The following is a 12,912-nucleotide window of genomic DNA, read 5'->3' as shown; positions in this document are numbered from 1 at the left end:
ACTTGATCCACCCCGAAACGCACGCTTCAAAGGTATAACGACGAGACGACCGCCCGTGTATGAATGTGTGTTGTATGAGATGCTCGTGTTTGCACCATGCCCGTTTGTTTTGTGCACGTTCCTCGTTTGCCATGCCGCCGTCCCGTGGGACCCGGAATCCGGGATCACCCCACCATCTTGCATGACTCGCTCACGCCCACTTCCTTTTGCACCGGTACCTCCATGAGTTACCGGGACCGGAATGTTGCCGTGGCACCATTTCCATTTCACCGCCGTGGCACCTTTTTCCTTCCGCCATGGTGATAAAGGCTTCATAACATGCTCATGTCAATGTTTTCATAAAAATTGCATATAACTTGCATATGTCATCCGCATCATGTTAACAACATTTAAATGGTTAAAATTGTGTTTGCATTATATTGCTAAATGACTTATGGGGATTTTTCAGAATTGTTGTTTGTTGTTTCCGGCCTCATTTAAACTTGCCTAAATAGTTAGTTTAATTATGATTCCCCCCTTTTGCCATGTTTAATAACATTTAATATTGTTGGTTAGCCTAAACGAGAGAGAACTAAATATTTAAATGTGGTGTTCCGTCAATATGCAACTCATTGCATATTGAGCTCCACTTAACTTGTAGTTTTGTTTGTTGCGCATTGCCATGCCATGCCTCATTAAACCGGACATGCATCATACTTTATTGTGCATCATGCCAGGATTATGCTTGTGTGCTTACCATGTTGCTTGCTTCTTTCCGGTTTGCTTCTCCCGTTAGCTTCGGTTTCGTTCCGGAGTTGTGAGGATTCGTTCGACTACGTCTGTTTGTCTTCTTCTTGGACTTGTTCTACTTCCTTGCGGGATTTCAGGCAAGATGACCATTACCCTCGATATCACTTCTATCTTTGCTGGCTAGTTGCTCCGTTCTATCGCTATGCTGCGCTACCTATCACTTGTTTACCATGCCTCCCAAATTGCCATGTCGGCCTCTAACCTTTTCACCATTCCTAGCAAACCGTTGCTTGGCTATGTTACCGCTTTGCTCAGCCCCTCTTATAGCATTGTTAGTTGCAGGTGAAGTTGAAGATTGCTCCATGGTGGACAGGATTATTTTGGGATATCACAATATCTCTTATTTAATTAATGCATCTATATACTTGGTAAAGGGTGGAAGACTTGGCCTTATGCCTGGTGTTTTGTTCCACTCTTGCCGCCCTAGTTTCCGTCATATCGGTGTTATGTTCCCGGATTTTGCGTTCCTTACGCGGTTGGATGATTTATGGGACCCCCTTGACAGTTCGCTTTGAATAAAACTCCTCCAGCAAGGCCCAACCTTGGTTTTACCATTTGCCTACCTAAGCCTTTTTCCCTTGGGTTCTGCAGACTCAAGGGTCATCTTTATTTTACCCCCCCCCCCGGGCCAGTGCTCGTCGTGAGTGTTGGTCCAACCTGTCAACCGCCGGTGGCCACCAGGGGCAACTCTGGGCTGGCCTACCAGAAGTTTGGACAATCCGGTGTGCCCTGAGAATGAGATATGTGAAGCTCCTATCGGGATTTGTCGGCACAGCGGGAGGCTTTGCTGGTCTTGTTTTACCATTGCCGAAATGTCTTGTAAACCGGGATTCCGAGTCTGATTGGGTCTTCCTGAGAGAAGGTATATCCTTCGTTGATCGCGAGAGCTTATCATGGGCTAAGTTGGGACACCCCTGCAGGGTATAATCTTTCGAAAGTCGTGCCTGTGGTTATAGGTAGATGGGAATTTGTTAATGTCCGGTTGTAGATAACTTGACACCAGATACGAATTAAAACGCATCAACCACGTCTGTAGCCGTGATGGTCTCTTCTCGGCGGAGTCTGGGAAGTGAACACGGTTTTTGGGTTATGTTTGACGTAAGTAGGAGTTTAGGATCACTTCTTGATCATTGCTAGCTTCACGACCATTCCATTTGCTCTCTTCTCGCTCATATTTGCGTATGTTAGCCACCATATATGCTTAGTTGCTGCTGCAACCGCACCACTTTACCCCTTCCTTTCCCATAAGCTTAAATAGTCTTGATCTCGCGGGTTTTGAGATTGCTGAGTCCTCGTGACTCACTAGATACTATCACAACAATTGCAGGTGCCGATGATACCAGTGCAGATGATGCAACCGAGCTCAGATGGGAGCTCAACAAAGATCTTAGTTGTTGCTATGTTTTGTTTCTTGTTGATCAGTAGTGGAGCCCAGTTGGGAAGATCGGGGATGTAGCAGTTGGGTTTATCTTCTTTTCTTTTGGCTTCGTCCGTAGTCGGACTATGTGTGTACTCTGAATGATGTATGATTTATCACATGTTCATTGTGTGAAGTGGCGATTGTAAGCCAACTCTTTATCCCATTCTTGTTCATTACATGGGATTGTGTGAAGATGACCCTTCTTGCGACAAAACCACAATGCAGTTATGCCTCTAAGTCGTGCTTCGACACGTGGGAGATATAGCCGCATTGTGGGTGTTACAAGTTGGTAATCAGAGCCATCCCCGACTTAGGAGCCCCCTGCTTGATTGTTTGCTGGCGTTGTTGAGTCTAGAAAAAAAATGTTTTGAGTCTTGGGATTATATATATCGGAGAGTAGGATTGTTTTTACTCCTCAGTCCCTTCGTCGCTCTGGTGAGGTCTCTTGACATAGATGTTTTGACTTTCCTCTCCTCAAATTTCACTAAAAGAAAATTTAGGATCACGCGGGTATCTTGGAATCGTTCCGATTGTTTTGTGACGAGAACATTGTTCTTGGTGCCTCCTGTCTATTATGTGGCAGTGACCCGGGGAGTTGAGCTCCGAGGTGTTGCCGTCACAATTTTATCGTTGCAGTTCTAGAAAACCTGAGTTTTGCCGACATCGAAAATCTCTTTTATGCAGTTGTTGGTGAGATAACCTCGACGCCACCCAGTACTGGGGCGGGAGTTCGGGAGTATTGCCATAACTCGTATAACGGATGCTTTTCGAAGGTTGAGGTACACGATTTCCGAAGGTTTCTTGGTTATGTGTTGACGGATGGATACGGCTGGATGTAGGGATTGTTAGTTTGGTGAGATATATTGCTTCCCCTGTATCCCCAACACCTGATTGCATAACCAGAAAGTTTCGGGAGTTTTATAGGTGGGAATTCAAGTAGCTCCTAGAATATCTTTTCGACAGATGCATGATACGAGATTGGGGTTTGACGTCTAGTGGTCCGCCTTTCCACAGTCGTTTTTACAGTGGTCTCATTGTGTCTTAAAGAACCCTTGGCTATGTTGGTTTGGGGACACTTCGTATGTCATGTGCACTGCCTTGTACATGATGGTGCTATATGATCGAGTCCGTGTGGGCCCCACCACGAAAACTTCGGATGAAATCTCTATCATATGTTTGTTCCGACTTATTCTGCAAGCCAAATCCTTTGTTTTGTTTTATATGTGGTATTCGATTTGCTTCGAAGTCAAATGTTGAATCCATACCTTTCCTAAACGATGTTCTCATATTGCTATGTGAATACTAATCCTTCTTGATCATCGAGGTCGTCATGTTAATTCTTTTCCAACCTGTGCGTTTCTCTTCGAGATGATCCCATCATTCTCCCCATCCACAAGATCAATTCTAAGTTTTCTCAACGGTGTTTGTTTCGTTCATCCCAAGTTGTCTTTGTTTTCCCCACCCTCCCACCCTTTTCTTCAAGGACTCGGATTTCTTAATCATATATCCTTTTATTTGTGAGAAGTCTCTTCCTTCGTTTCTTTCAATGTTCTTATCCGGTGATTTCCCATGAAGATGCTCAACAGTTTTAAGTTCATCATCCTTCGTTGTTGTTTCTTCTCCGGTGGATCCAATTCAAGCTTTCGGTGTTGATCATATTCTTTTTCTCATTTCAAGTGCTTTCTAATGCCGGTGCACCTCTTAATCATTCACTTCTCGATATTCCTTTGTTCTCGAGTGTTGAATATATCTCAGAAGGCTCGTCTTTTCATTCAAGATCCATTCAAGCTATTTGGAGATTATTATCTCATTCAAGTCATTTAATTCAACCGGCGCAATCCCCCCTTTCAATCAATCGTTCAACGGTGTTTTCCTTTTGAGTGGGCCCTAACCCACAGGTCTTTTCCCAGGATCTTTCCTGACTCTCCTAATTTTCCCGGAGCTATTCCCAAATTCATTTCGAAGTTTGATGTAAGAATGAATTTTCATCTGTCATATTCTTTCTCCAAGATCGCTTTCAAAATATTTTCATCGTTGGTTCATCATTTCTATTCTTCTTTGTTCCGAAGTGCCTCAACAATTTTGGTGGTTCTCGTCATCATTCTCAGCATTTGAAGACCGAAGAAGGATTTCTCTTAAATCTTGGTCCATTCTCTTAAAGATTAATGGTTCTAGCTTGATGCCATCCTCTCATAATTGCTTTCGATTGTGAGAATTCTTTTCACCCATCCGGAGCATTTCAAGAGTTGTTTCCATTTTTTTTCCTCCGAAGGCCATCATGTCATAATTCTTCATTCTCAGCATGTAGCTATCGTTCTCCAAATCTTACCGGTGCATCATTCAAATATCCTCTAATCAGTTCATGATCTCTTCGTTCTCTTGTATCTAAATCCCCTCAAGTATCTTCATTCGTTTTCCCATTCTTCCCGGTGAATTGTGCCTTTGCTACTTTCATTTTCAATTCTTATGGTGGTTCTTTCAATATTTCTCTTCCGTTGTTATCATAACAATTAATTCGTTCTTTCTGAATTGTACCGGTGGTTTGTTCAAGTTTTCCCAAGTTTGCGCCATATCTATCTTAATCCTTTCTACGAGAATAAGTAGTATGCCAAATCCATTGCTTGCCATCAATTTAATTGGTGAAGGATGAGCATAATGTAATTCTTATTCTTGTTTCATCGAGTAAATTCAATTCCTTATTCCGGAGGTTCATCAAAATTCTTGATTTCATTTGTTCTTCTTTCTTTCCGGAGTTCCAAGTTTTTCCGCATTATCTTGTCGCGAAGCTCCATCTAAATCATCACAAGGCTTCACTTTGTGTTTTCAACTTATCTTTCTTTCTATCATCCTTTTATTATCGGAGTTCTTCATGGAGGCTCAACATGGTGGTTCATCAAGGATTCCTTTCATTCTCGATTTGTTCTTCAAGATTTTTGACGGAGTTAAGATCTGCCAAGCTATACTCAAAAAAATAAACATGGTGCCCAACACATGTTTTTTTTCTGAGGAGTTCAAGTATTCTTCTTCTTGCATTTCAAAGTGCTATTCTTTCTACCTTATCTTTTCAGGTGGTGTTATATCATTCTTGACAATTTCCATTCATGTTTCGCGATTCACATGTTGTCAAGAATGAGGTATTTTAAATCCATCAATCTCTTTGTTGGAGTTATCTTGTATCACATTTCACCTAAAGCCTTTCCTAAGGAATGTTGCTATTGTGGTGCTTATCAATGATCCAAGTTTTCTCCTATCCTCTCGGCAAAAGCAGTTTTCATCTCTTCGTTGATTTCAGGCAAGCATTTGTTTTCGGTAGTGGCAGAATTTCACCTCAATTTTGAGAAGTTTTCCATAAGCCCACTACAAGCTTATTCATTTTGTTGTTGGTTTTTCCCAACAACCTCGTTGTAACCTTCTTGGAAGGGTGCTTTCCAAGCTCATTTGTGGCAGAAGTTGGCATTTTCTTCTCCATTCTGTTATTCCAATGATCTATCTTCTATTATTTCTTCCGAAGGCATTGTGATGTTGCTCTTTTCACTCATCATCCGAATTATGAGGATCGTGTTTTTTCGTGCTTATCCATTTAATCGGAGTGTCGTCTCCTCTTTTCAAGTTCTTTTCATCTTATCAAGTCTTGCATCTCTTTTCAACCGGAGTGCTGTCCGAATTTGTTCTTCCTTATTCCTTGTTTATCTCGTTTCAACCAGAGTGGTTCCAATTCCTTCTTGTCCATTGTACTAGTCATTCATAGCTTTGCAACCTCCAAGGTTCACATGGTGTTCCTTGTTTCTAATTTCTACCGCAGTGCTCTCAATTGTGTTCAACTCTGTTGTGTTCTTTCTTTCAACTTTTCAACCTCTCAAGGTTCTTTGGTTTCACTTATTTGTCGAAGAAGCAACTTAGTTCTACCTCTTCTCTTCCTCTTTCATTTCTCTCCGGTGCCATCCTAGATCTCGGGACGAGATCCTCTTGTAGTGGTGGAGTGTTGTGACGCCCCGAGACCGACGCTCCAGAAGACTTCCAGCTATTCCGAGTTTCGTCGTGCGATGTATTTGTTTGTTGCATTCTTCTTAGCTTCATTTGCATTGCATCATGTCATCATGCCACCATTTCATTAATTTTAAAACCTCAACTAAATAAATTGCATAGATCTTTTGATCTATTTAAATCGAGGGATATCCACATGGTGATTTCTCTTTAAAACATATTCAAAGTCTCCTACTATTGTTAGGGAGCTATATTAAATATTTCTTTAATTTGGAAATCACCATAACACACTTGCAAATTATCCCAATGCCTTTGTTATCTTAATTCTTGGTCTCCAACCTTGCCATTTATTCTTTCATCATATTCCGGAGCTCCACCAAAAATCCGAACATTTTTGGACCTTTCAAACGCCACTTCTTATTCAAACCCATTTGATTTAAATCAAATGAGTTTGGATTTAAATCTCTCAATCATGGCCTTTTCTATTTTCTCGGAACAAGCACATTTTTGTGAGTTCGGGAAAACTATCCGCGTGTCCAACTTCTTCCCCTAACCCCTCTTTCTTTTCTTTCTTAATCTCTGTTTTTTTTCTTTTCTTTTAGTAGAGAGAGAGAGCCCAGCCAGGCCTCTGGCCACTTCTTTCTCCACCTGGGCCGACCCAACCAACCTCTCAGGCCCAGCCGCGCCTCTAACCCTAGCCCAGCCCCCACGCATTTCCTCTCCCCGTCACCATGGCCCGAGGCCCACGCCTCTGCTGCTTCGTCACCAGCCTCCAGCGCCTTCACCGGTCTGGTTCGCCTCGCCGCTGCTACCCTGCTGCCGTGCTGCTCCTCACTACCGCACGCCCCTTGCCGCCTCCTCCGCCGCTGGCGACCACAGGCCATCCGCCAAGCCTCAGGAGCAGTGCCGCTGCTGCTGCCTCGAGGCTGCGCTCCCCGTCCATCACGAGCTTCGTCGTGCTCCTATTCGACCCTCGTTGAACCGCCAAGACGCAGCCTCGACCCGGCGTCATCCATCTTCTAGCAACCGCGTATGTGCAGCACCACCAAATTTTGCCTCTGTACACTCATTTGGGGTTCACCGTGGACGTGTGCCTGGTGTTACTTGGATTCGTCAAGGATGCCAAGACCCGAGGCCTTTTGGTGTTGCTTTGTTTTGGAACGCCAAGTACCTCGACACCGAAGACACGTGTACAACTACCGTCGCCGTGTACCACTACTTCCACTACCGTCGCCAAGATCGCGAGTACCTCTACCGTTGTCGTGTACGACTACTTCCCACGACGACCCGTGAACGTCTACTTCCACTACCGTCGCGAGAACGACTACCTCCACTACGGCCCGTGAACAACTACTTCCTCTACACCGCTTTGAACTCGATCCGCCCCGAAACGCACGCTTCAAAGGTATAACGACGAGACGACCGCCCGTGTATGAATGTGTGTTGTATGAGATGCTCGTGTTTGCACCGTGCCCGTTTGTTTCGTGCACGTTCCTCGTTTGCCATGCCGCCGTCCCGTGGGAACCCAGAATCCGGGATCACCCCACCATCTTGCATGACTCGCTCACGCCCACTTCCTTTTGCACCGGTACCTCCATGAGTTACCGGGACCGGAATGTTGCCGTGGCACCATTTCCGTTTCACCGTCGTGGCACCTTTTTCCTTCCGCCATGGTGAAAAATGCTTCATAACATGCTCATGTCAACGTTTTCATAAAAATTGCATATAACTTGCATATGTCATCCGCATCATGTTAACAACATTTAAATGGTTAAAATTGTGTTTGCATTATATTGCTAAATGACTTATGGGGATTTTCCGGAATTGTTGTTTGTTGTTTCCGGCCTCATTTAAACTTGCCTAAATAGTTAGTTTAATTATGCTTCCCCCCTTTTGCCATGTTTAATAACATTTAATATTGTTGGTTAGCCTAAAGGAGAGAGAACTAAATATTTGAATGTGGTGTTCCGTCAATATGCAACTCGTTGCATATTGAGCTCCACTTAACTTGTAGTTTTGTTTGTTGCGCATTGCCATGACATGCCTCATTAAACCGGACATGCATCATACTTGATTGTGCATCATGCCATGATTATGCTTGTGTGTTTACCATGTTGCTTGCTTCTTTCCGGTTTGCTTCTCCCGTTAGCTTCGGTTTCATCCCGGAGTTGTGAGGATTCGTTCGACTACGTCCGTTTGTCTTCTTCTTGGACTCGTTCTTCTTCCTTGCGGGATTTCAGGCAAGATGACCATTACCCTCGATATCACTTCTATCTTTGCTTGCTAGTTGCTCCGTTCTATCGCTATGCTACGCTACCTATCACTTGTTTACCATGCCTCCCAAATTGCCATGTCAGCCGCTAACCTTTTCACCATTCCTAGCAAACCGTTGCTTGGCTATGTTACCACTTTGCTCAGCCCCTCTTATAGCGTTGTTAGTTGCAGGTGAAGTTGAAGATTGCTCCATGGTGGACAGGATTATTTTGGGATATCACAATATCTCTTATTTAATTAATGCATCTATATATTTGGTAAAGGGTGGAAGACTTGGCCTTATGCCTGGTGTTTTGTTCCACTCTTGCCACCCTAGTTTCCGTCATACCGGTGTTATGTTCCTGGATTTTGCGTTCCTTACGCGGTTGGGTGATTTATGGGCCCCCTTGATAGTTCACTTTGAATAAAACTCCTCCAGCAAGGCCCAACCTTGGTTTTACCATTTGCCTACCTAAGCCTTTTTCCCTTGGGTTCTGTAGACTCAAGGGTCATCTTTATTTTACCCCCCCCCCCCGGGCCAGTGCTCGTTGTGAGTGTTGGTCCAACCTGTCAACCGCCGGTGGCCACTAGGGGCAACTCTGGGCTGGCCTACCGGAAGTTTGGACAATCCGGTGTGCCTGAGAACGAGATATGTGCAGCTCCTATTGGGATTTGTCGGCACAGTGGGAGGCTTTGCTGGTCTTGTTTTACCATTGCCGAAATGTCTTGTAAACCGGGATTCCGAGTCTGATCGGGTCTTCCTGGGAGAAGGTATATCCTTCGTTGATCGTGAGAGCTTATCATGGGCTAAGTTGGGACACCCCTGCAGGGTATAATCTTTCAAAAGCCGTGCCTGCAGTATAGGCAGATGGGAATTTGTTAATGTCCGGTTGTAGATACCTTGACACCAGATACGAATTAAAATGCATCAACCGCGTGTGTAGCCGTGATGGTCTCTTCTCGGTGGAGTCCGGGAAGTGAACACGGTTTTTGGGTTATGTTTGACGTAAGTAGGAGTTTAGGATCACTTCTTGATCATTGCTAGCTTCACGACCGTTCCATTTGCTCTCTTCTCGCTCATATTTGCGTATGTTAGCCACCATATATGCTTAGTCGCTGCTGCAATCGCACCACTTTACCCCTTCCTTTCCCATAAGCTTAAATAGTCTTGATCTTGCGGGTTTTGAGATTGCTGAGTCCTCGTGACTCACCAGATACTATCACAACAGTTGCAGGTGCCGATGATACCAGTGCAGATGATGCAACCGAGCTCAGATGGGAGCTCAACGAAGATCTTAGTTGTTGCTATGTTTTGTTTCTTGTTGATCAATAGTGGAGCCCAGTTGGGACGATCGGGGATCTAGCAGTTGGGTTTATCTTCTTTTCTTTTGGCTTCGTCCGTAGTCGGACTATGTGTGTACTCTGAATGATGTATGATTTATCACATGTTCATTGTGTGAAGTGGCGATTGTAAGCCAACTCTTTATCCCATTCTTGTTCATTACATGGGATTGTGTGAAGATGACCCTTCTTGCGACAAAACCACAATGCGGTTATGCCTCTAAGTCGTGCTTCGACACGTGGGAGATATAGCCGCATCGTGGGTGTTACACCTATCGGCCCGATGTCCAAAGGTCTAAACCGGGGTAGGTTTGTAACTTCACCAAGACGCCAGTCTCAACTGCCTCCGAGAAGCATTCATACACCATGGGCGCCTAAACACCCATGCGCTCGGCTGAAATCTATCCCGCCCACATTTGGGACACCTGAGATTACTGTCCTACCCCCAACCCGCAATATGTCTGAAATTTTAGATGGGGGCAAAGTTTGTAACTTTCCCCAAATTTCAAACAAGCACGTCTCAAACTGAAACATTGTTCCCCCTTAGTTCCCCGCCTCCCTCCGTTTCCCCATTCATACTCCGTGGGCGCCAAAACGCCCTCTCCATCAGCCGCGAAACCCCAGCCTCCTCCGTCCTCCACTCCATAGCGGCCAATCCACCGCCGCCCTCCTCCGTCACGCCGGAGCCGGTACCCCGACATCGTCGTCCAACGCAACCGCAACCGCAACACCCTCAAGGACTTAGCAGCTGAAGCCAAAGCAGAGCTGCCTCCACGACGCCGACACCGACATGCGCCGTACTAGAACCACTCCGACCACGCCGTCCTACGCCTCACTGCTGCCGCTCCACTGTCGCAACCATCCACCGCACCGGAGCTGTTCCCACTACGCCATTGTTCGCCGCCTCGGATCTGGTTCCCCGCCGCCGACAAACAGCCACCGCACCACACTCAACAACTTGGCCATGGGTTCGTCCAAGGCTCCACCGTCCTCCACAACTTCTTGTTTCCAGCGAACCACAAGAAGATCGTTGGAAAAACAGAAGGAGGACACATCACTGCCAGCAGAAAGAGGTACTCCTCTTCCCTTATTCGTGCAAATCTTACGTCTCTGCTCACATTGTATTCATCCCACGAAAGAAACTAGTTGAGTGCTTCTTACTGCATCTTCTTCGTGATACTAAATGCACAAGGTTCCCTCCCTTTACTATTTCACCTTTGCTAGAGGTCAGTAGCCCGCCTGGATTTCAATTCAGGGTCAGTCGAACCGCAATTAAAAGAAGCAGCACCCGCTTACGCGCACGGAGCACCTAGTCCACCTATTCCCCGGGGAAGCGGTGCATCGGTGTCTATCATAGGGGTGTGGAGCGCAGGAGCTTCTTGCGCCCAACCTGGAGGTCGGCGGGGCTTGAATGGATGGCCGGGGGGTGTTGCCAATCACGGCGGTGCGGTGAGGTCGAGGGGAGGGCGCGGGCAGGGGAGGAATACTGGGCCGGTGGTCGCTGGCGTTTCAAGGAAGATCATCAACACTGACTGGCTGGAGGTAGATGAAGGCGATCTGCCCGTTCTTTGTACATCGGATGGTGCAGAAAAAATGGACTGACCTATTTGTTTTCAGTCGACTGTTATTTTCATAGAATCTTGTAGTAATTTAGTGTGCCATGCATGTTGTAGAGCTATCATATGTCTCCCGTCATTTATTTCTCACCAACATGCTATCTGCTACCTTTACACTATACTAATTGTGCACACACTTCACCCATACTCACACTATTGTTTTTTTATGCATTACGGAACGAGTAAAGAGACTTGCCGATAACGAGATTGAACTAGGTATTGAGATACCGACAATCGAATCTCGGGCAAGTAACATACCGATGACAAAGGGAACAACGTATGTTGTTCTGCGGTTTGACCGATAAGGATCTTCATAGAATATGTAGGAGCCAATATGAGCATCCAGGTTCCGCTATTGGTTATTGACCGGAAATGAGTCTCGGCCATGTCTACATAGTTCTCAAACCCGTAGGGTCCGCACGCTTAACGTTCGGTGATGATCGGAATTATGAGTTTATGTGTTTTGATATACCGAAGGTAGTTCGGAGTCCCAGATATGATCACGGACATGACGAGGAGTCTCGAAATGGTTGAGACATAAAGATCGATATATTGGATGACTATGTTTGAACTATGGAAGTGTTCCGGGCAAGTTCGAGCATATACCGGAGTACCGGGGGGTTACCGAAACCCCCCGGGGAATGTAATGGGCCTATTGGGCCCTAGTGGAGAAGAGGAGGGGCGGCCAAGGCAGGTTCGCGCGCCCCCTTTCCATCTAGTCTGAATTGGACAAGGAGGCGGGCGGCGCCCCCCTTTCCTTCCCCCCTCTCTCCTCCTTCCCCCTTCTCCTACTCCTACTAGGAAAGGAGGAGTCCTACTCCCTGTGGGAGTAGGACTCCCCCCTTGGTGCTCCCTCCTCCTGGTCGGCCACCTCCCCCCTACCTCCTTTAATATGGGGGCAGGGGGGCACCCCAAGACACACAAGTTGATCATTGATCTTTAGCCGTGTGCGGTGCCCCCCCTCCACCATAATCCACCTCGATCATATCGTAGCGGTGCTTAGGCGAAGCCCTGCGTCAGTAGCTTCATCAACACCGTCATCATGCCATCGTGCTGATGGAACTCTCCCTCGAAGCTCTACTGGATCGTGAGTTCGTGGGACATCACCGAGCTGAACGTGTGCAGCTCGCGGAGGTGCCGTACGTTCGGTAATAGGATCGGTCGATCGTGAAGATGTACGACTACATCAACCGCGTTGTCATAATGCTTCCGCTTACAGTCTACGAGGGTACGTGGACGACACTCTCCCCTCTCGTTGTTATGCATCACCATGATCTTGCGTGTGCGTAGGAATTTTTTTGAAATACTATGTTCCCCAACAACTAAGTTAGTAGGTTAGTCCCAAAAATAATATAAAGTTGCTTGTAAATCTATCCCTAATAATAAAGCACGGATTGACTCCATGGGTTCACCGTCGTAATACACTTCTTCCTATGAATTTATGCTTTCAGTTTGAATTTAAAACATATACGTGAGGTGGTACTAATTCATGGTCAAAACTGAATCTGA

This window comes from Triticum aestivum, chromosome 3B (genome assembly GCF_018294505.1).
Source record: "Triticum aestivum cultivar Chinese Spring chromosome 3B, IWGSC CS RefSeq v2.1, whole genome shotgun sequence".
In the NCBI taxonomy this organism is placed as follows: Eukaryota; Viridiplantae; Streptophyta; class Magnoliopsida; order Poales; family Poaceae; genus Triticum; species Triticum aestivum.
The sequence above is the reverse complement of the archived record's forward strand: the minus strand, read 5'-3'. Positions refer to the sequence as shown.